Genomic DNA, 24957 nt, shown 5'->3' with positions numbered 1-24957 from the left:
CTGAGGCAGGAGAATGGTGTGAACCTGGGAGGCGGAGCTTGCAGTGAGCTGAGATCCGGCCACTGCACTCCAGCCCGGGCGACAGAGCGAGACTCCGTCTCAAAAAAAAAAAAAAAAAAAAAAAAATTAGGTCACATACATTTTCATATTAGACTTTTTGTTAAATAAACTTTTGTAATAGTCAAAAATGCTTTCTCAGATGTTCTGAATATAGAATATTAACTCTCATTCCAATTTTTTCTAACATGTATTTTCCTGGTTGACACTGATTTCAAAGGGTTTTATGCATTAAAGTGGAAGAATCTTATTAAATGTGGGGAAAAAAAGAAATAATCAAATCAACAGGCCGATTTTCAAAAAATGGACAAAACTTGTGAACAGAAGGTTCACAGAAATGAAAATATTTAACAGTTCTTAGACATATATAAAGATACTCAACCTCATTCTTAAGGCATATGTAATTTAAAATTACACTGAGGGCTGGGCACAGTGGCTCATGCCTGTAGTCCTAGCACTTAATGAGGCCAAGGCTGGAGAACTACTTGAGCCCAAAGTTCAAGACCAGCCTGGGCAGCATAGGGAGGCATTGCCTCTACAAAAAATAAGAATAAAATTAGCCAGGCTTGGTGGCATGCACCTGTAGTCCCAGCTGTTTGGGAGGCTGAGGCAGGAGGATTGCTTGAGGCTGGGAGGTGTAGGCTGCAGTGAGCCAGCTGTGTTCGTGCCATTGTACTTGTACTCCAGGCTGGGTGACCCTGTCTCAAAAAAATAAATAAAAACATTGATGTATCGTATTTCACGCTATAAGATTGGTGAGTATTAAGCATTTTGTGCAGGATTGAAAAAAAGAAGTTTGGACCAGGTGCAGTGGCTCACGCCTATAATCTGAGCACTTTGGGAGGCCGAGATGGGCAGATTACTTGAGGCCAGGAGTTTGAGACCAGCCTGACCAACATGGCGAAACCCCATCTCTACTAAAAATACAAAAAATTAGCTGGGCATGGTGGCACATGCCTGTAGTCCCAGCTGAGGCAGGAGAATCGCTTGAACCCAGGAGGCAGAGGTTGCAGTGAGTTGAGATAGCACCATTGCACTTCCAGCATGGGTAACGAGTGAAACTCCATCTAAAAAAAAAGAAAAAATGTTTGACAAAAACACTTTTGTCAAGGGCGTAAGGTAACATGCTTTCCTATACTACTGGTGGGAACATAAATTAGTACAACCTTTATGAGAGGGAATTTACAATATTTATTAATTTAATATTAACATGTCTTACAACTTAGTAGTCTCAATTCTAGGAATTTATTTTATTGCTAGCTCACAAATTTAGGAAATAAAAGTTAATCTTTACAGTATAATATGTAATAGTAAAGTATTGGAAACAATGTAAATCCATCAGTAGGAGCTAGTTAAATAAATTGTGTTCAGTACATATAATGGAATGCTATGCAGATGTAAAATTGGGAATGAGAAAGCCTACGTACAAATATAGAATGATCTAGAAGACACATTGAATTAACAAAAGAAGCCGGGCGCGGTGGCTCATGCTTGTAATCCCAGCACTTTCGGAGGCCAAGGCGGGTGGATCACGAGGTCAGGAGTTTGAGACCAGCCCGGCCAACATGGTGAAACCTCGTCTCTACTAAAAATACAAAAGTTAGCTGGGCATGGTGGTTTGTGCCTGTAATCCCAGCTAGTCAGGAGACTGAGTTAGGAGAATCGCTTGAACCCAGGAGGCGGAGGTTGCAGTGAGCCAACATTGTGCCACTACACTTTAGCCTGGGCGACAGAGCAAGACTCCATCTCAAACAAAAAAAGAAAAAGAAAAGAAAAGTGCAAAACGGTAATCTGGGTATATAACTATTTGTTTAAAGAAGTGAGGAACAGGCCTGGCGTCGTGGCTCACACCGATAATCCTAGTGCTTTGGTAGGCTGAGGCGGGCAGATCCCTTGAGTCCAGGAATTTGAGACCAGCCTGGGCAACATAGTGAAACCCTGTCTCTATGAAAAATTAGCTGGGGGTGGTAGTGTGTACCTGTAGTCCCAGCTACTCAGGAGGCTGAGGTGGTAGGATTGCTTGAGCCCAGGAGGTAGAGGTTGCAGTGAGCTGAGATTGTGCCACTGCACTCCAGCCAGCCTGGGTGACAGAGTGAGACCCTTTCTATAAAAAAAAAAAAAGAGAGAGAGAGAAATAATGACACAGCATACAAACTTGAAAACATATAATGTCTCTTGTAATACACAGAAACTGTTGACATTGGTTATCTGGTAGTGGAGAAATAGTGCCTTTCACAGAGGAGAAATTTTTAATTTTAATGAAGTCCAACATGAATTTTTCTTTCATGGATCATGCTTTTGCTGTTGTATCTAAAATGTAATTGCCAAAACCAAGCTCATATAGATTTTCTTTTTTATTGTCTTCTAGGAGTTTTATAATTTTGTGTTTTATGTTTTAAGTCTAGAATCCATTTTGGATTTTTATGACAGGTATGAAGAATCTGTGTCTAGATTCATTTCTTTACATGTAGATACCAGTTCATTTGGCCTTATTTATTGAAAAGACTCTCTTTTCTCCATTAAATTGCCTTTGCCCATTTTGTTAGAGATTAGTTGACCATATTTTTATGGTTCTGTTTCAGGGCTGTTTATCGTGTTCTGTTGATCTATTTTGCTGTTCTTTTGCCAGTGCCACACTATCTTGATTACTGTGGCTTTATAGTTATAGTCTTTTTTTTTTTTCTTTTCTTTTCTTTTTTTTTTGAGCTAGAGTCTTATTCTGTCTCTCAAGATGGAGTGCAGTGGCACAATTACAGCTTGCTGCTGCCTTGACCTCCTGGGCTCAGGTAATCTCCCTACCTCAGCTTCCCAAGTACCTGGGACTACAGGCATGTGCCACCATGCCCAGTTAATTTTTTAATTTTTTGGTAGAGACAGGGTCTCACGTTGCGTAGGCTGGTCTTGAATGTCTAGGCTCAAGCTGTCTTCCTGCCTCGGTCTCCCAAAGTGCTGAGATTACAGGCATGAGCCACCATGCCCGACCTATAGTCAGTCTTAAAGTTGGATAATGTTAGTCTTCCAGCTTTTCTTTACTATTGTGTTGACTGTTCTGAGTCTTTTACCTTGTCATATAAATTTTAGAGTCAGTTTTTTGATAAGTGCAAAGTAACTTGCAGGATTTTTATTGAGATTGCAATGAATCTGTATATCAAGTTGAGAATAACTAAAATCTTAATAATATTGATTCTTCCTATTCATGAGCATGGGATAGCTCTACATTAATTAGATCTTCTTTGATTTCTTTTATCAGAGTTTTATAGTTTTCCCCCAGAGATCTTATATTTATGTGTATGTATATGTATATATACGTGTGTGTGTATATGTGTATATGTATATATATGTGTATACATATATGTGTGTATATATACACATATGTGTATATATATATTTGTGTATATATATTTATTGGATTTATACCTAAGTATTTCATTTTTGGTGCTAATGTAAATGGTCTTGTGTTTTTAATTTCAAATATTATTTGTTCATTGCTGGTGTATAAGAAGGCAATTAATTGTATGTTAAACTTTATATTCTGTAACCTTGCTATAATTGCTTATCAGTTGCAGGAGAGTTTTTGATTATAAGTGGTATTTTAATTTTCAATTTCCAGTTCTTCTTTGCTAACATATAGAGATATAATTGCCTTCTAATTTCACTGGTTAGGACTTTCAGCACAAGGTTTGATAGAAATGGTGGCAGCAGAAATCCTTGCCTTGTTCCCCGTATTAGGAGGAAAATGTTAAGTCTTTTATTTTTAGGTATTATTTTAGCTGTAGATTTTTTTTATAGCTACCCTTTATCAGGTTGAGTAAGTTTTCCTTCTATTCTTGGTTTTCTGGGAGTTTTATACATGAGTGGTTTTTGGACCTTGTTAAATGCTTTTTGTGCCCCTGTTGCAATGATTACACGGTGGAGTATTTTTAGCTTGTTAATATGGTATATTATTACATTGATTGATTTTTTATATGTCAAATCAGGCTTGGATTTCCTGGATAAACCTCAGTTACGAGAGAAGTACACAAATCCTCCATTTGGAGAGTATTGGTGATTAGATCCTGTTTTGTATTATTTTTAATCCTTTATAATCTTAGAGATGATTCTGGGGATCCCTGGGTCACAGTAAGGAACCAGCTGAAGATGATCCCAGCAGATAGATGATCCCCAACTTAACGATGGTTTGACAAAATTTTTTGACTTTATGATGGTGCAAAAGTGATACACATTCAGTAGAAACCATACTTTCAAGTACCCATACCACTATTCTGTTTTTCACTTTCAATTCAGCATTCAATAAATTACATGAGCTATTCAACATATTATAAAATAGGCTTTGTGGTAGATGACTTTGCCTAATTGCAGGCTAATGTAAGTATTCTGAGCACCTTAAGGTAGGCTGAGCTGAGCTCTAATGTTTGATAGGTTAGGTGTGTTAAATGAATTTTCAACTTACAATATTTTAATCTTACAGTGGGTTTATCAGGATATAACCGCATCATACATACCTTCATAGCATCTATACATACATTTATAGTGGCATCAATTGTTTCAGGTTTTATAACATTTTTGAACAAATCTTCACAGCCTGGGAACAGGAATAAAAGAAGCATATTGTGGGGAAATCATTAGGTAGCAGAAGGAATTCAGAGTTCTACTGGAAGAGTTGCTGGAATGGCTCTCTGTAGGGACCATAATAATGCATTTCTGCTGAGATGCAAATGTGAGAACTGTGCTTTTCTTGATGAGAGTAAGATAAAGTTAAAAGGGAGTTGGAAAGGTAAAAGAGTAGAGAATTGGTATTAGAAATTACTTCGGTGTTCAAATTCTTAAAAATTCAGTAGCTTATATGTTTTAAGAGTTTCATGTTTACTTAAGCTGCTAACTTTTACCCACATTACTTTTTTGGATTTTACTTCACAAATTTAAGCCCCAAAATATCTAGTAAACCTCTGTTTTATTTTGTATTACTTTGAGTAATAGGTATAAGCAACACTTGGTTGCTATTTCAATAAAAATTCTTTGGCAGGTGTCTGAATCCCAGTGCTTTGGGAGGCTGAGACAGGCAGATCACTGAGGTCAGAAGTTCAAGACCAGCCTGGCCATCATGACGAAACCCCATCTTTACTAAAAAATACAAAAATTAGCCAGGTATGGAGGTGTGCACTGATAGTCCCAGCTACTCAGGAGGCTGAGGTGGGAGCATCGCTTGAACCTGGGAGGCAGAAGTTGCAGTGAGCCGAAATTGTGCCACTGTACTCCATCCTAGGCGACAGAGTAAGACGCTGTCTCAAACACACACACACACACACACACACACACACACACACACACGAATGGTTCTAGCTTTCCTCTTTGAGTCTGGGTTTGGTTTCAGGATAACTAAAATTACACACCTGTAATTCCAGCACTTCGGGAGGCCGAGGCGGGTAGATCACTGGAGCTCAGGACTTTGAGACCAGCCTGGGCAACATAAAACCCCATTTCTACAAAAAGTACAAAAATTAACCAGGCGTGGTAGCCTGGGCTTGTGCAGTGCCAGCTCCTTTTTCCTTGGGTGACTGAACTGGGATGATTGCTTGAGCCTGGGAGGCAGAGGTTGCAGTGAGCTGAGAACACACCATTGCACTCTAGCCTGGGTGACGGAGTGAGACTCTTGTCTCAAAAAAAAAAAAAAATCTTAATGATCTGAAAATAGAATTCCATTCTGCAAATAATTTTATTTATTGACCAGTTCATCCCAGTGGGTTGCTTTACCTGAAAAACCTTTGCCATCTGATCCTTTTTCTTGTTTGTATTTTTCCTGTTTATCTTCAGATACATTTTATTTAAATTAATAGTGGTTAGTTTGTTACCATATTAAATAATTAGATACTAAAATTCAATAAGAACTACCTTTTAAAAATGAAAATCAGTGGAGTTCCTGATTTAAAACAAAAAATAAAGTAAAATATTAAAGTGTTTTAAAGAGACTAAGGTTACCACATCTTTTATCTTCCTGTTAACTACTTTTGCAACATATATTGTTGTGATTAGGTAGAATTATATAACTTTGCTCTGTTTCTTTGATTGCGTTTTGGAAACTCTTACTATCCCATTTTTCAGTGACATTGTTTTACATTAGATAACATCCAGTGACATCCTGTATATTCTTTACATCCTATAGTGAGTCCATTTGGGACCCATTTACATATGAAAAGCAGCGTGACTGACATTGCAGACATGTAAATCACAAATCTAAAGGAAGTAGAGAAGAAGATGAAAACATTATTTATCAATAAGGTCCTCAGTCTCCCAAATGAACAAAGTAGGAACTTGAGTAATACTTTGAAAAAAGTGATTCATCTTTTTTCTACTCCCTGATTAATAAAGGTGATATTTTCCTAGTATGCTTGGAAGTTGGGAATACTGTAAGTCAGTAGTTCTCATATTTTATCAAGCATGAGAGTCACCTAGAGGGCATGTTATAAAGATTACCAGGCATCACCTCCAGAGTTCTGATACAGTAGGTCTGGGGTGGGACCTGAAAATTGGTATTGCTAACAAGTTCTTGGGAGAAGCTCATGTTTACTAGCACTGGACCATACTTTAAACACTACTGATAGCCGGGCATGGTCATCTCAGCATGGGAGGCTGAGGTGGATAGATCACTTGAGCCCAGAAGTTCGAGACCAGCCTGGCCAACATGGTGAAACCCATGTCTATAAAAATAGAAAAATTACCCAAATGTGGTGGCATGTGCCTGTAGTCCCAGCTACTTGGGTAGCTGAGGCACAAGAATCATTTGAACCCAGGAGGCAAAGGTTGCAGTGACCCGAGATTGCACCACTGTACTCCAGCGTGGGTGACAGAGTAAGACTCTGTTTCAAAACAAGGAAAAAAAAAAAAACCAACGAACAAACAAAAAAATCTACTGGTACATGGTAGGGTATATTAAAGTGGGGATTGAGCAACAAGTAGGATCAGCCTGATTTTCCTGCCTAAGGTTTTCATTCAATTCAGAAATTTGCATTCAATTCAGAATTTTTTTTTTTAGTACCTGCTGTGTGTCTAATACTACGATGTCATCAAGCTTTACATGTCTTAGACTTTTCGACAGTGGATCTTTTGCTTTATTGAGAGGCTTCACCAACTAAGGAGCACTGTCTAAAATAAAAGACTAGTAAAGAAAGAAATAAAAGTTACCCATTTGGTTGCTTTTTCAACCCTCTGTTTTTATGCTAGGCAATATTTTAGCCTTTACCAATTTTAATGTGCAAACATTATTTCTGGCAGTTCCACCTCTAGGTAGCTGTCCTAAGGAAATAACTTTCAACGTGTGATTAATGTAGACAGACAGAGATGTTTATTATAAAGAGCAGAAAAGTAGCTCCTACATTGAAGTCTGTGGTTTTGCAATTACTAAATAAATTGTGTATGTATGTATATGATAGCTAATTTTGTAGCTGTAAAGTTTTGCTTATGAAGAGAAGCATTTTAAAGTTAAAAATGCTTGATATATAAGAATTATTTTATGTAAGCATATTTTAATAAAATTTAACAGCTCAGATTTAAGTAAAATTGTATTTTAGGTTCTTAACTATGTGAGATTTATTTATAGAGAAAAATGAGGAAATATAACAAATTACTTTTTACAAAATATCTTTAGAATGTGAGATTATGATTGACTGTTACTATACATTCTCTTCGGTATTTGTAACATATCTATAACTGAATATTACTTTTATAATTAAAATATTCATGTTTTATATTTACCTATTATTTCAAGTTTTATTTACACACATTTATTAGTGTGCAGCTCAGTGAAGTTTTACAAGCCAGCACTCATATCTAGAAGCAGAATATAACCAGCACCCTAGAAGCATGCTTTGTGCTCTATTTCAAGGATAACTGCTATCATGACTTCTGAAAGCACAGATTATTTTCTCCTGTTTTTGTACTTTATATAAATGTAATCATACAGTATTTATTCTTTTGTGACTGGCTTCTCTTGCTTAAGAAAATGTTGTGAGATCATGCTTAGTAATTGTAGTTCATCCTTTCTCATTGCTATGTAATATTCTATTGTGTGAATAAACCATTATTCATTCACTTTAATGTTATTGGGCATTTGGGTAGGTAATTTTAACTTTGGGAATATTATGATTAGTTATGTCATAAATATTTTAGTCCATGCCCTTTGGTGAACACATGTGCATATTTCTACAGGGCATACACCTAGGATTGGAATTGTTTGGTTGGGGTTCAGTTTTAGTAGGTACTCCCAGATGATTTTTCTCAAAGTAGTTACACCAGTTCACACTCCCACTGGCAACAGGTGAGGATTTCTGTTGCTCCACATCCTTGCCAATACCTAACGTGTATTATTAGTCAGGGTTCTCCAAAGAATCAGAACCGCTGTCTCTCCTATTGGTTTTATATTTTTATATGTGACTATATATACACACACACATACACACACATACACATATATGTAGCTGACCCTTGAACAACGCAGTGGTTTGGGGCACTGACCTCCCTGTGCAGTCAAAAATCTGTGTATAATTTTTCATTCTCCCCAAAATTAACTACTAATAGCTCACTGTTGGCCGAAAGCCTTACCGATAACATAAACAGTTAAGTAACCCATATTTTGTATGTTATAGATTGTGTACTATATTCTTACATAAAGTAAGCCAGAAAAAGTAAAATGTTATTAAGAAAATCTTAAGGAAGAGAAAATATGTGTACCATTCATTAAGTGTAAGTGGTTTGTCATAAAGGTCTTTATCCTTGTCATGTTATGAAGAGTAGGCTGAAAAGGAGTAGGAAGAGGAGGGATGGATTTTGCTGTCTCAGGGGTGGCAGAGGCAGAAGAAAATCTGTGTGTAAGTGGACCTGCACAGTTTGAACCTGTTATTCAAGAATCAGCTGTGTGTGTCTGTGAGTGCGTGTATGTGTGTGTGTGTGTGTGTGTGTAGAGAGAGAGAGAGAGAGAAATTGATTGATTATAGGAATTGGCTCATACAGTTATGTAGGTCAAGAAGTCCTGTGACCTGCTGTCTGCAACCTGGAGAACCAGGAAAGCTGGTGATGTCATTCAGTCTGAGTCTGAAAGCTGAGAATCACAGGAGCCAGTGGCACAAGTCCCAGCTCAAGTCTGAAGGTCCGAGAACTAGAGGGGCTGATGGTACAAGTCCCAATTCTAGGCCAGAGGCCTCAGAACCAGTGTGCCAATGTTCACAGGCAGGAAAAGATAAATGCCCAGCTCAAATAGAAGCAGATTCTCCCTTCTGTTGCCTTTTTGTTCTATTTGGTCCCTCAAGAGGTTGAATGATGCCCCCCTTCACTGGAGAGGGTGGTTTTCTTTATTCACTCTACCGATTCAAATGCTAGTCTCTTCTAGAAACATCTCATAGACCACCCAGAAACAATGTTTTATCAGCTATCTGGGCATCCTTTAGCTCAGTCAAGTTGACACAAAAATTAACCATCACAGTATTTTTCATCTGTTTTCTTATACTCAGTGTGGTGAGTGTGCAGTGGTAATATATGGTAGCTTTAATTTGTATTTCCCAGATGATTAATGAATTGAGAGCCTTTCCTATATTAATGAATTGAGAGCCAATTTTTGGTTGTAAATTATGCTAAAACGTTGTTGTAGCATGCAGCTCAGTATCAGATATATTTTAGCTTTATTTCAAGGAACTTAATTATAAGAAGTATTTTACAAAATATATCAAAGGATATTATAACTTGATCCAAGGTTATGAGTATGAAACTTAAAAATAGCATACATTTAATTTTTAAAGTAAGTCTCAAGTGTTAATGTCCTGTAATATGGTACCTAATGAGATTTAGTTTGAGTTGAATTATATTTTTATAATTGAATGTTATTTTCCTGTTGGCTTCAGCTGTAAACATTAAAGATGTTCTCATATGAAAATCTTTCAGTGGAATACTATGCAGCCATGAAAAAGGGCGAGTTCATGTCCTTTGTAGGGACATGGATGCAGCTGGAAACCATCATTTTCAGCAGACTATCACAAGAACAGAAAACCAAACACCGCATGTTCTCACTCATAGGTGGGAATTGAACAATGAGATCACTTGGACACAGGAAGGGGAACATCACACACTGGGGCCTGTTGTGGGGTGGGGGGAGGGGGGAGGGATAGCGTTAGGAGATATACCTAATGTAAATGACAAGTTAATGGGTGCAGCACACCAACATGGCACATGTATACATATGTAACAAACCTGCACGTTGTGCACATGTACCCTAGAACTTAAAGTATAATAAAAATAAATAAATAAAAGGAAAGTACACAACAACAAAAAATAAATTAAAAAAAAAGAAAATCGTTCAGTAGACTGAGTTGAAATTTTTTGCCAAAGACAAATAAGTAAGTTGATAACGAATCTCTGTTGGCTGTTGTCATCAGGAACACTGCTAGACTCAAGTAAGACAATATTTGTAGAGCACTACCCAGTTGTTTGTGTTACTTTTGGAGCCTTAAAATCTTTGAAATGTTCTTAACATCTTGGTTTTCTTTCTGTTTTATCCGCTGATACCTTACTCCTAACCCTCCATGTGTAGTTCTCAGAATTTATTCCATTCTTGCTATCGTCTGAGTTTTTAGAACAAAGTGGAAGGCACAGAACAACCCAAAAACTGTCCCCCCGCCACAAACACATTTTTATATATTTAAGTATAATTTAAATACAAAAATATTGAATGCTGCTAACCTCATTGGCATTTTAAGATCGTATTGTAATGGTAGGCTATTGAGACAACGTGGGACTTGTACCTAGCATAGTGCCTGTCTCATAGGAGCTCACTGTGTGTTTGTTGAGTGGATAAGACAATGAAAAAATTCTACTATTGGTTTTTTCTCTTTTTAGGTTTTGTTGGGAGCTTCCGTTTGTTGTCCCCTGCCTGCCAGTTTTGGATCTTTAATTTTAAAAAGGGTATTTAAGATGGATATGAGAAAGTTACTATTATGCTGGGTGCAGTGGCTCACACCTATAATCCTAATGCTTTGGGAGGCCAAAGTGGAAGGATCACTTGAGGCAAAGAGTTCAGGAAAGTTGCTATTAGTAAAATTTTCAAAGTGAAACTTTCTCTCGAGATAACCTCATACAGACAAGTCAAAAAGGAGAATGGTAAAATTGTAAAATGACTGGAAAATAAATATACATTTTAGCGATTTTTTTATGTAGTACTTATTTTGGGAGAATCTAATTATTCAAGTACCCATTAAAATGAAAAGCAAAGTTAATGTTATCTTTCTATTATTTAAGATACATCCCTGAGATTAAAAAAATTCTACAATATATATTGGATTACTTATGAACAAAGAGAACTAGAAAAAACATGTTTTAAGAAGAGATAAATAAAAGAAGTTCCGAATAGGAGGAAAGAAAGCTGTAGAGGGGCCGGGCACAGTGGCTCAAGCCTGTAATCCCAGCACTTTGGGAGGCTGAGGCAGTCAGATCACCTGAGATCAGGAGTTTGAGACCAGTCTGGCCAACATGGCAAAACCCTGTCTCTACTAAAAATACAAAAAAAATTAACTGGGCGTGGTGGCCAATGCTGGTAGTTTCAGCTACTTGGGAGGCTGAGGCAGGAGAATTGCTGGAACCTGGGAGGCAGAGATTGCAGTGAGCCGAGATTGCGCCACTCCACTCCACCCTGGGCGACAGAGCAAGACTGTGTCAAAGAAAGAAAGAAGAGAGAGAGAGAGAGAGAGAGAGAGGGAGGGAAGGAGGGAGGGAGGGAGGGAGGCAGGAAGGCAGGAAGGCAGGAAGGCAGGAAGGCAGGCAGGAAGGAAGGAAGGAAGGAAGGAAGCTGGAGAGAACAGTGACACTATATTTCAGTAGCATCTGTTATCCTAGATGATGTTGAAGAGTTTTGTTGAATGCTTTTTTTTTCACAACTCTCTTCTACTCTGAATTAGAAAATGTAATAGTGTGGTATTAGAAAAGACAGCTAATCCTTTAGAAGTTGGTCGTATATTATTTTGACCATTGGTCATTGATTATTTTACTGGCCAGTTTGTGAAGCTTTTCTTGATTTTTTTTTTTTTTTTCCCAGATCTTTAGACCTCACTATGAAACAACCCACTTGTTAAGAAACATTGATACAGTCTTTGGAAAATCTTAACCTTATGTAGTAGAATGGCCACAAGCAAATGCATGAGGCTTAGGCCTGAAACTTCAGGGTTTTGTTTGATACATGTATCAATTTATATAGAATTGATCAAAGCATATATGTGACTGCTACTGATTACCATAGAAAAATAGCTGAGTAACTGTTGCTTTATTCTGTAACATCAGTGTGTGTAATAAATAAATTTTGTTCATTGTCTCCAGTTCTGGCACACAGTTCCTAAAACCCTTGGAATTTCCAAAGTGATGAGTGTCTTTTGTACTCCAATGAGAAGATTGTTGACTGGGGTCCCCTAGATAGCTTTAGGATGGGGGCTGGTGCCAGAAAGACCAAGAATTGGAACTTTCAGCTCCACCTCTGACTTCCAGCAGGGAGAGAGGGCCTGGAGATTTAGATGATTACAAATGGCCATGATTTAATCAATCATGCTTACATAAAGAAACCTCTATAAAACCCCATAAATGACAGTTTGGAGAGCTTCTGGGTTGGTGGACACAGTGAGGTACTGGGAGGGTGGCATGCTTGGTGGCATGGAAGCTCTGTGCACCCACCCTACCCCTGCCCCATTGCCCTGTCCCGTGTTTCTCTTTGATTTGGCTGTTGTCTTCCTGAGTCGTAGTAGCCTTTTAAACAAACCAGTAATAGTAAGTAAAGTGCTTTACTAAGTTCTGTGTCATTCCAGCAAATTATTAAATCTGAGGCGGGGTCATGGGAACCCTCAAATTTGTAGTCTGTAGGCAGAAACGGGAATAGCCTGGGCATGTCGTCTGTGGCTAGCATCTGATGCTGGGGGCAGGAGGGCAGTCTTATGGGACTGAGCTCTTAGTCTGTGAGGTCTGGGCTAACTCCAGGTAGTTACTATCAGAATTGTATTGAATTGTTGGACACCTAATTGGTGTCTGAAAAATTGGAGAATTGGTTGGTGTGATTAAAAAAAAAAACAAAAAAACCCAAACATTTGGTGTCAGAAGTGTTGTCAGTAAAAACAGTTCATTATCAGGTACTTAAATTCAAAGATGGTCTAGATTTTATTTGTTTGATCACTGGGTTCTCTCTTTTAATATCGAGGGTTAGTTATCAAGTGACTTGGACATTTTGAAAATAGAATAAAAATACTAATTTACAAAATTTCTAGAAAACAAGGGTTAAATCAGGCTGTATAATCAGTGGAGATATAAGCCCTTTAAGGCAATATCCTTATCTCCGTTTCTGTTAAATTCTAAGATAATTGTGACTATTTTGTAGGCCATAAGGAGAAAAGTGACATCTGGTATATCTGAACAATAGACCTTAAAGGATTCTAACCCAAACGCATACCAAGCTTGATTGGTATTGAACTGGCCTGGGGAAAAATATGTCATAATAGCAGAAACTCTGTGATGGTATGGATGGAGAACTTTATAAAGCCAAGGAACTGAATCCAGGCACTGTAGTCAAAGAGGAAAACTTCTAGCATCTCCCTGTAGCCATACATAATTCTGTAGGTATTACCATTCCCTCTCAACTTATTCTGTATTATTAGGGAAATAAAGTCTTTCTCTAACATTTTTCTGTTCTCATAATATGGTTTGAAATGCAGTCACTTTTACTTAAACTTACCTTTTGGAGTAAAATAATTTATGGAATTCATAGCACTCAAATTGTTTCACCAGAGTACTTGTAGAAATTCTGGATTAGTTGATTAACCACAGTTCATAGCTTCCCAGTTGCACATTATTCTTAGGTTTCAAAAATTCCTTTCTGAATAAGAGATAAAAACAACCCACCCAGAAACAAATTATTTTCTTGGTTGGCAGAGCAGTATCATTCTTGACACACATGAAATTGAGCTAAGAACCAGAGCTAATCCAAGATTTTAGAGTTGTCTTAGCTCTGCTAATTTTCTTTATTATTTTGCTTGTATTTTCATTTTCACACAATTCTCTCAAGTGATTAAGCTGTACTTAAGTATTTTTTAAAATTTTGTCTTTAAAAAGGTTCTTACTGTTTTTTTCAGAAAGGACATGCTATAGCTAATACGCTTTTTGTAATCTTATGGTGGCCATGGAAATGTGCCATTCAGACCTCCTGCTGGTGGGAGGCACAAATGACTGACAGTCCCAGCTGTGGGCCCTCTGGATCCACCACCTCATCCTTGCTGAGGTCACACTGATGGTGACTCCACATGGCCAGTGAATGAGTGAGTGTAGGCCTGTTCATAAGGAACACAGTTCTCTAATCGGCAGGGCATTACTTCCTATTACTGCATAATAATTACACTAAAATTTAACAACTTAAATATTCATCTCACATGGTTTCTGAGGATCAGGAATCTGGGAGTGGCTTACGTAGGTATTTCTGCCTCAGGGTCCCTCATGAGGTTGTAGTCAAGCAGTTGGCCAGGGCTGTAGTCACCTGTAGGCTGGACTAGGGCTGGAAGATGTTCTTCCAGGATGGCTCTCATATTCATACATGGGTATTGGCAAGAGCCTACAGTTCCTTGCTGGCTGCTGTTGGCCTCAGATCCTTGTCACATGGTTGTCTCCACAGGGCAACAACTAACATACTTTTTCAGGGTCCAGATTTGTTGGGGACAAGTAAGAGTAGTTTGGTTTTTGTCTTAGGTATCATTTATTCTGAGATGCTTTTTCTAAACATCACCCCCACCAAGGGTTGCCAGATATAGCAAGTAGAGGACAATATTTGGAACGTACTTTTACTAAAAAATTACTCATTGTTCATCTAAAATTCATATTTAACTGGGTATCTTATATTTTATCTGATAGCCTTTCTGGGTTTAGTTTGTCTTCTCTGTGCACCTATGATACCCTGTGCTATCCCGTTTCTGTATTTACTGCACTATATTTTAATTGTCTATTTAGTTGCCAGTATCTTCCTACTAGGGTGAAACTTCTCTATTTCTCTATGGGAATAAACTGTGTCTTGTTTTTTTTGTTTTGTTTTGTTTTGTTTTTTTATTCACTGTTACATCCCCAGTGCCAAGCACTGTGCTTGACCTGTAATAGGTACTCAGTAGCCAGGCACGGTGGCTCACACCTGTAATCCCAGCACTTTGGGAGGCCGAGGCGGGCGGATCACGAGGTTAGGAGTTCGAGACCAGCCTGACCAACATGGTGAAACCCCATCTCTACTAAAAATACAAAAATTAGCCAGGCATGGTGGTGCATACCTGTAATCCCACCTACTCAGGAGGCTGAGGCAGGAGAATCACTTGAACCCTGGAGGCGGAGGTTACAGTGAGCCGAGATTGTGCCACTGCACTCCAGCCTGGGTGACAGAGCAAGACTCTGTCTCAAAAAAAAAAAAAAAGGGTACTCAGTAAATTCATGTGGGCTTTCCAAGAATGAAAACACTTGGTCTTATAATTGCATACACTTTTCTCCTCCACCTTTTTTTCCTCCTCAACATTGATTATCATGATGAATCTCAGTGGAATGCTAATACAGCGAAAGGGCTAGTAATTCCAAGATTCAAGAACTTGTGTTATCACTTTATATATAAGCTTCAGGTTCCCTTCTGGTAGCTGGAGATAATATCTGTTTCCTCTTGGAAACAGGAAAAAAAATGATAAAGCCTACTGTTTTCTAGGATTGTGCTGGCTTCAATAATTAGAAGCTGGGCTTTATGTAATGATAATAGGTTTTAAGTAGCAGTAATAAGGACATGGAATCAAATAGGTCTGAGTTTCAATGTTAGCCTTGTCACATACTAAAGGTGACTTCTTGGGCAAATTTGTCATGTTTCAAAATGTCAATTTTCTTATCTCTAAAATGGGAGTGATCATGCAATTTCATAAGGGCTATTGTGAGGATTAAATTATAAAACAAGTGACCTCGCCTAGCAGAGTGCCTGTTTTTGGCACATGGTAGGTACACTGCAAATCCCTAATGAAGCTTCTTGGGGCTACCATATGTTCCTTGAGTGATTTTGTCTTTTGATTGATAGACATTTGTAATTCCACCAATTGTAGATTCTCATCCAAGCACGTATACCAAATATCTGAACCTATGTTTTATCTTTTACCGAGATGGATTACTATGGCCACAACACACCAGAAGAATAAAATTAACCTGTTTTATGATCATCTAAATAGCTCATTTCTCTTAATATGTAGATGAACCATTCAGTGCTTCCTCTCCCAGTGACAGGAAGAGACTGACTGCATTGTAGGATCAAAAGGGGATGTTTTTATGATTGTTGTCTGCCACAAACTAGTTATCTCTGTGGTGATTTTCCCAATATTTCCTGCTTTAAATCCAGATCAGAAAGCTCATGAGGTTCCACTTTCTCAGTCTTTGGCTCTTCTGAAAATCAAGTTCAAGTATAACTTTTGGCCCTTCACATCTCCGGAGGTTTCTGTCCTTAATAGTCTTACATGCATTAGAATTGTTGATTGTACCATCTCTTATGTCCCTAACACTGTCTTTTCCCACTTAATCCATGCTTTTTAGTTTCATGAATAAGAAAAGTGAATCTTATAAAGGTAAAATGACTTACTGCTGACCACACAGTCAGCTGGGATTTGAACCTAGGTATGTTGACTTCATTGCAATATGCATACCACATGCCAGTTGTTTTAGTGGATGAGAATTATGAAACCTGTGCATTGATATGCAAACACGAGGTGTTAATATTATGAAGTGCCACCCCGAGATACAAGATAACCCCTATAGCAGAGAGTTTATAATTGATTTAAGGAGAAGTGATACATAAATAAATAACAAAAGATAGTGTCTGTGATTCATATAGGCAAAACATGCTACTAAAATCATAATTGTTTTTAGCCATATAGAATATTTGTTTTTAGCCATATAGAATATTTGTTGATATTAATCTCACTTTGTGTCTGGATTCTTAGCATAATGTTTTCAAGATTCATTCATGTTGTATGAATCAGTAGTTCTTTTCTATTACTAAACAGTATTCTATTCTATGATATACCACCATTCGTATATCCAGTCATGGGTTGATGAACATTTTTGTTTCACTTGTGGACCATTATTAATAAAACTGCTATGAACATTCAAATACAAGCTTATGTGTTGACATAAGTTTTCATCTCTCTAAGGTAAATACCTAGAAGTGGAATTGCTGGGTCATACGGTAAGTGTATATTTAACTTTATAAGCAGTTACCAAACATGTTTCCCAAGGTGTTTTTACAAGTTGGTATTCCCATCAGCAATGTGTATAAGAGTTCTAGTGCCCTGTGTCCTTGCCAACACTTGGTATGGTCAGGTTTTTTTTTTCCATTTTAGTGATTCAAGTGAGTTTGGTGCTCAGTGTGGTTTTAATTTGTATTTCCCTAATGACTAATGATATTATGAATCTTTTCATATGATTATTTGCCATCAGCATATCTTCTTTGGTTACGTAAGTGTTTAAATCTTTTGCAGATTTTTTATTGAGTTGTCTTGTTATTGTCTTATTCATGTTACAAGTCCTTTATCACATGTATATTTTGCAAACATTTCTCCCAGGCTATCATGTGTCTTTTTCTTCTCTTAACTTTTTAAAGACTTCTCCAGTATCTCCTGCTTAAAATCCAGATCAGAAAGCTCATAACGTTCTACTTTCTCAGTCTTAACTTTTTAAAGTTAAGAGATTTCGAAGAGCAGACATGTTATATATCTTGATACATCAGTCTGTTTATGTTGCTATAAAGGACTCATGAGGCAGGATAATTTATAAAGAAGTTTATTTTGGCTCATGGTTATGCAGGCTGTACAGGAAGCATGATGCCAGCATCTACTTCTGGTGAGGGCTTTGGGAAGCCTACGGTCATGGCAGAAGGCAAAGGAGAGTCAGCAAGTCATATGGCAAGAGAGGGAGCAAGAGAGATGGGGAGAGGTGCCATACTGTTTTAAACAACCAGATCTCGTGTGAATTACTCATTACCACAGAGATGACACCAAGCCATTCATGAGGGATCCTCCCCCATGACCCAAACACCCCCATCAGGTCCCACCTCCAACATTGAGGATTACATTTCAGCCTGAGATTTGGAGCAGACAAACATCTAACCTGTATCACTTAATGTGCAATTTTTCAATTAAAAAATATAGTTTGTGGTTCTTTGTATCCTATTTAAGAAATCTAAGCCAGGCAGGGTGACTTGAGCCTAGTAGTTCCAGCTCCTTGGGAGGCCGAAGTGGGAGAATCCCTTGAGCCCAGGAGTTAGAGACCAGCCTCGGCAACATAGTGAAACCCTGTCTCAGAAAGAAAAGAGGAAAGAAAAGAAATTTTTGCCTAAGCCAATAATACTAAGATTTTCTTGCACATTTTCCTATAAGTTTTTACGTTGCTATATTCCTTTATTTTCCTAGAACTTTCCTAGAAGTTTTCTAATTTTAGCTCTTAAATTTAAGTCTATGATAAGTTTGGTTTTTTGTGCTTTTCCAAGACAGTCTTGCTCTGTCACCTAGGCTGGAGTGCAGTAGCACAGTCACAGCTCATTGCAGCCTTGACCTCCTGGGCTCAAGCTATCCTCCCACCTCAGCCTCCCAGGTAGCTGAGACTACAGACATGTGCCACCACACCCAGCTAATTTTTAAATTTGTTGTAGATATGGGGTCTCCTTATGTTGGCTAGGCTGGTCTCGAACTCTTGGGCTCAAGCAGTCCTCCCGCTTCAGCCTCCCAAAGTGCTGGGATTACAAGCGTGAGTCACTAAGTCCAGCCTTGTGATAAATTTTGAGTTAATTTTTGTATATGGAATAAGAGGAAAGGTTTATTTTTGTTTCATATGAATATCCAATCATTCCAGCAACAACTAGTGAAAAGATTATCCTTTCCCATAGAATTGCTTTGTACCTTTGTCAAATATCAATTGACTATATAATTGAGGATCTGTTTCTAGATTCTTTTCTGTTCCATTGAAGTATGTGTCTATCTTCATGCCAATACCATACTGTCTTGGTAGCTCAGTGGTTCTCAGTGAAGGACAATTTTGCCCCTAGGGGACATTTGGCAATATCTGGAGACCTTTTTCTTTTTTTTTTTGAGATGGAATCTCACTCTGTCTCCCAGGCTGAAGTACAGTGGTGCAACCTCTGCCTCCGAGGCTTAAGCAGTTCTGCCCCATCAGCCTCCCGAGTAGCTGGGATTACAGGTGCATGCCACCACGCCCAGCCAATTTTTGTATATTTAGTAGAGATGAGATTTCACCACATTGGCCAGGCTAGTCTCAAACTCCTGATCTCAAGTAGTCCACCCACCTTGGCCTCCCAAAGTGCTAGATTACAGGCCTGAGCCACCGCGCCAGGCCTGGAAACATTTTTGATTGTCACAACTTGGTGGGTAGGCAGGAAGTTTGCCCCTGGGTAGAGGTAGAGGCCAGGGATGGTGCTGAAGATTCTGCAGTGCACGGGAGAGTCTTCCAGAACAAAGAAATAGCTGGTCCAAAATGTCAGTAGCGCCAAGGTTGAGAAACTCTGCTATAGCTGTATACTAAGCCTTAAAACCGGATAGTGTAATCTTTCAATTTTGTTATTTTACAAAGTTGTTTGAGCTATACTAGGTCCTTTGCATTTTATATAAATTTTAGAATCAACCTTATACACTTCTACAAAAAATGTCTGCTGAGATTTGATTAGGATTACATTGATCTGTAGATAAATTTGGGAACAACTGACATACTAACAATTTTGAATCTTCTGATTGATTGATTGATTGATTGATTGATTTTTGAGATGGAGTCTCGCTCTGTCGTCCATGCTGGAGTGCAGTGGTGTGATCTCGGCTCATTGCAACCTCTGCCTTCCAGATTCAAGCAAGTCTCCTGCCTCAACCTCCCAAGTAGCTGGGAGCATATATTTATTTTATTTTTATTTTTTTGAGACAGAGTCTCACTCTGTCGCCCAGACTGGAGTGCAGTGGCGTGATCTCAGCTCACTGCAAGCTCCGCCTCCCAGGTTCACACCATTCTCCTTCCTCAGCCTCCCGAGCAGCTGGGATTACAGGCATGTGCTACCACACCCAGCTAATTTTTTGTGTTTTTAGTAGAGACAGGGTTTCACCATGTTATCCCAGATGGTCTCTATCTCCTGACCTCGTGATCTGCCTGCCTCGGCCTCCCAAAGTGCTGAGATTATAGGCGTGAGCCACTGTATCTGGCCACTAGGAGCATATAGAAAGGCTAAAAGAGACAGAGAAGAGAAAACAGGGAACTAAAAGCAGTTCAGTGTCACAGAAGGATAGGTGTCTGGGATAAGAGTAAAGATGAAAACAAGAACCATTATCATAAAGGACCTTTTTTTTTTTGAGATGGAGTCTTGCTCTATCACCCAGGCTGGAGTGCAGTGACTGGATCTTAGCTCACTGCAAGCTCTGCCTCCTGGGTTCAAGCGATTCTTCTGCCTCAACCTCCCAAGTAGCTGGAATTACAGACGCTTGCCACCACGCCCAGCTAATTTCTGTATTTTTAGTAGAGATGGGGTTTTACCATGTTGACCAGGCTTGAACTCCTGACCTCGGCCTGTGATCTGCCCACCTCGGCCTTCCACAGTGCTAGGATTACAGGCGTGAACCACCACACCCAGCCTGAATCTTCTAATTTATAAACATGTTTTTTCTCTCCATTAATTTGTCTTCTATAGTTTCAGCAATATATTGCAGTTTTCATTGTATAGCTCTTGTACATATTTTGTTAGATTTATCCCTAAATATTTAATATTTTTATGCTATTGTAAATAATGTTTAAAATTTTTAATATCTGATTTCGTTTTGTTGGTAGAAGATAGAAATACAGTTAGTTTTTGTATATTGACCTTGCCGCCTGTGACCTTGCCAAACTGTGACCTTGTCAAACTCTTCTAGTCCATTTTTATAGATTCTGTAGGATTTTCCATATAGGCCAATATTTTGTTTGTATACAAAAAAGTTTTACATATTCCTTTCTTATTTTATACCTTTCATTTCCTTTCTTGACTTATTACACTGGCTGAGCCCTCTAGTTCATTGTCAAAGTAGTAAAGGTGTACATCATTGTCCTGTTCCTGATTTTAGGGGAAAAGTATTCAATTTTTTTTACCATAAGTATGATTTTTAGCTATGGGTTTTCTGTAGTTTGATTTTTAGCATTTTGAGTGAGTTCCCATCTGTTCCTTGTCTGCTGAGAGTTTTTGTCATAAATGATTGTTGAATTTTGTTAAATGCCTTACCTGCATCTATTGAAGATGATAGTGTAGTTTTTCTTTTTTATTCTGATGATATGGGGAATTATATTGATCGATTTCCCAATGTTAAACCAACCTTCTGTCATTCATGGGTTAAACTCCACTTAGGCATATGTTGTCCTTTTTATATATTCTAGAATTCAGTTAGCTAAAATTTCATTTAGAATTTTCGTGAGTGTTCATGAGGGATATTGGGCTGTAGTTTACTTATAATGGTTTTGTTTTGTTATTTTCTTTGTATGCCTTTTCTAAAGTACCTTTTAACCTTAGTCACCATCTTACTTTTGCTCACTATTTTCAGAGGATGAACACTTTTTATAAGAAGTCTGTGTTTTGAGTGCTATATGCCAGGAACTACAAGAAGCCCTTCATATTCATTATTTCATATAATCTTCAGAACCTTCTTGCAAGATAGGTGCTATTATCATACCCATTTTAGAGGTGGAAAAAATGGAGACTCGGAGCAGTTAATTAATTTCCCAAGTGATACAGGCAATTCAAATTAAGTCTTTCAGGCTGGGCACAGTGGCTCATACCTGTAATCCCACCACTCTGGGAGGCTGAGGCAAGAGGATCACGTGAGCCCAGGAGTTTGAGACCAGCCTGAGCAACGTAGTACAACCTTGTCTCTACAAAAAAAATTTAAAAGTTAGCCGGGCATGGTGCCATACTCCTGTAGTCCCAGCTACTGGGGAGGCTGAGGTGGGAGGGTTGCTTGAGCCTGGGAAGTCAAGGTTGTAGTGAGCTGTGATTGTGCCACTGTACTCCAGCCTGGGCAAAAGAGCGAGACCTTATAAAATAAAAAATCAAGTCTTTCAGATCAGAGGTTGAAAACTTCTCTGCATTTATATCTTTCTCTAGAAATCTTTTATTAGTCTGAAATATTATTGACAAAACAAGGAGGAATTCAGAAAACTATACCTCTATTAATCTTTTTTTTTTTTTACCTTTTTTTCTCTTTTTTTGATTTTTTGTTCCTTAAGACAGGATCTCGCTCTGTCATCCAGGCTCGAGTATAGTGGTACGACCTCGGCTCACTGCAATGTCAGTCTCCCAGACTCAAGCAATTCTCCTACTCAGCCTCCTGAGCAGCTGGGATTATGGGTACATGCCACCACGCCCAGCTAATTTTTGTATTTTTAGTAGAGACGAGGTTTCACCACATTGTCCAGGCTGGTCTTGAACTCCTGGGCTTAAGAAATCAGCTCACCTCATCCTCCCAAGGTGCTAGGATTACAGGTGTGAGCCACCACACCCAGCTAATCTCAGAGCACCTCTTTATGCTAATTGGTTTTAATATTCTCTGTGTGCTTATTTTTCAGTTTGAGAGTATCTAATAATTAGCATATTAGGACCAGGAGCGGTGGCTCACGCCTGTAATCCCAACACTTTGGGAGGCTAAGGCAGGTAGATCATCTGAGGTCAGGAGCTCAATTTCAGCCTGGCCAACGTGGTGAAACCCCGTCCCTACTAAAATGCAAAAATTAGCTGGGCATGGTGACAGGCGCCTTTAATCCCAGCTACTCGGCGGGCTGAGGCTGGAGAATCACTTGAACCCGGGAGGTGGAGGTTGCAATGAGCCGAGATTACGCCACTGCACTGGAGCCTGGGCAAGAAGAACGAAACTCTGTCTCAAAAAAAAAAAAAAAAAAAATAGCATGTTAGTTCACTAATTTGTAAGTTTTATCAAGCACACATTATTGTGGATTAACTTGAATGTTTCTAATTGGATATGTCAACCTAAAATGAAGAAATAGAGGCAAAACAAACATAAATGATAGTTTATTTGGGCAAAGCTTAAGGATTACAACCTGGGAACATAGATTCAAGTTGCCCTGAGTATACACTCCTATTAGCAGCAGTTACAAATGGAGTTTGAAAGGCAAAATAGGGGGACAGGGAGTAGACTGTACAAAGTTGTTAGGAATTCTCACTGGTTTACAGAAATAACATTAATTAGTGATTGTACATTGTTAACCTATAAGGTGTGGATTATAGTGTTATTATAATTCACACCTGCTGTGGATTATTAAGCTAATTTATGGCTACTTGTGGCAATAGTAAGCAGTTTCAACAGATGAATACATAGCTCAAAGGAGGGGAGTAGGCATGATTGTAATCTCATTTTAATGTCTATCTAGGCCTGATATTTAAAAGGACTTGCATTCCTCAGATAAAAGTTATTTTCTCAGTTGCAATAGTGCTTCAGTTTAAACTTCACATCTATTGGAAGTCTTTCAACTTTATTAATCTGGATTAGAGGTTCCTTGAGAGAAAATGCCACTTTCTTTTTTAATATCCTGTATTTAACGTGCTCAATAGTATCAGTAGGCATATTTCTGTTTATGTAAGATTGTAGTGTGGCTTAAGGCAGAAGAGGGGCAAGAGCACACGAGAAGCTATCTCTTCCACTTACCTGCCTTTCCCAGGTTAAATGTGTGCTAGATTATTTTCAGACCTTTCGGGCTCAAAAAATCAACTGGGAAGCCCGAGTTTAGATGACAGCTAGCTGGTGGGACCCAACTTAATTTTCTCTATTATGCTTCGGTCAAATTTGGGAAAATACACAAAAAAGCAAAGCTACAAATAGAAACTGGGAATACAGATTAAAATGTGCCAGGCAACAGGAGGAATTTCGATGAGTAGAAATGAAGATAGATCTCTGAGACAAAATAGCCGGGACAGGCAGGAAAAAGGTAGATTTCTACCCTTCTCTACTTCATACCTACAAATTTAAGGAAGTGGGAACTTTACCAACCAGAAACTTGGCAGCTTCCCACCAACCCCATGTTGCAACTGCTATCTGCAACAACCAGGGCTCTTTTTCTCCCTCCCATCTCTCTTATCATTACCTCTGTACTTCCCTTGGTGACCAGAGCGCTGTAAAGGCAGTGGCAGAAGTGGATTTGTTGGGGTACGTTTTCAGATGTGATAAAGTAGTGGTGAGAAGGGGCAAAGAGAAAATCCATGGGAGCAGTATGCCTTTTCTCAGGCCCTACTTTAGACAGACATACAGATTAAACTTTTTATTATGGAAAATTTCAAATATTTACAGGAGTAAAGAAAACAGTTTAATAAACCAATCACCAGCTTAAACAACTCTTAGTTAGGTCCTGTTTTTGACTAGGGAAGAACTATATTCTGTTTCAAAGTATGTAGGATTAGATTGCCAATCACATGCACATGGAACAAGACAACAGGGTCAGAAGATCTTCCTTAGTTTATCAGCGCCATAGTAAATCTGGGATCCATACATTAGATATACAAATTGACTTCAAGTCATGACAAACTGAACTGTTGAGCAAAATTCTGTTATCTAAAGAGTATATAATTTTAATTTGATCATCAAAGGGATCTTTAATCCCCCAAATAGATGAGGGCCATAGTATTATATGACTGCTCAATACTAGATCTGGCATGTGTGGATAAAGTTTAAAGTCAGGCCAGGCATGGTGGCTCACACCTGTAATCCCAGCACTTTGGGAGAACCCAAGGTGGGTGGATCACTTGAGATCAGGATTTTGAGACTAGCCTAGCCAACATGGTGAAATCCCATCCCTACTAAAAAAAAAAAAAAAAAA

General features: G+C 38.5%; 1 protein-coding gene and 1 long non-coding RNA gene across 4 annotated transcripts in view; both read left to right on the top strand.

Annotated features, from left to right (window-relative positions):
- Positions 1-316, top strand: part of LOC105555630 — a 1002-nt gene extending 686 nt beyond the window's left edge. Inside the window, exon 2 of the long non-coding RNA XR_001008502.1 lies at positions 131-316. This is a non-coding gene — a long non-coding RNA (uncharacterized LOC105555630). The remainder of the gene's footprint in view (positions 1-130) is intronic.
- Positions 1-24957, top strand: part of TFDP2 (transcription factor Dp-2 (E2F dimerization partner 2)) — a 243274-nt gene that overhangs the window by 109378 nt on the left and 108939 nt on the right. The window contains exon 4 of one of the 3 annotated variants that reach the window (XM_012002659.1): positions 17271-17305. The exons of the other annotated variants lie outside the window; for them this stretch is intronic. The gene's annotated coding sequence lies outside the window, so the exon portion shown is untranslated. The remainder of the gene's footprint in view (positions 1-17270; positions 17306-24957) is intronic. 3 annotated transcript variants of the gene reach the window in all.

This window comes from Mandrillus leucophaeus, unplaced genomic scaffold (assembly GCF_000951045.1).
Source record: "Mandrillus leucophaeus isolate KB7577 unplaced genomic scaffold, Mleu.le_1.0 Scaffold693, whole genome shotgun sequence".
NCBI classification, from domain to species: domain Eukaryota; kingdom Metazoa; phylum Chordata; class Mammalia; order Primates; family Cercopithecidae; genus Mandrillus; species Mandrillus leucophaeus.
The sequence above is the reverse complement of the archived record's forward strand: the minus strand, read 5'-3'. Positions and strand labels throughout refer to the sequence as shown.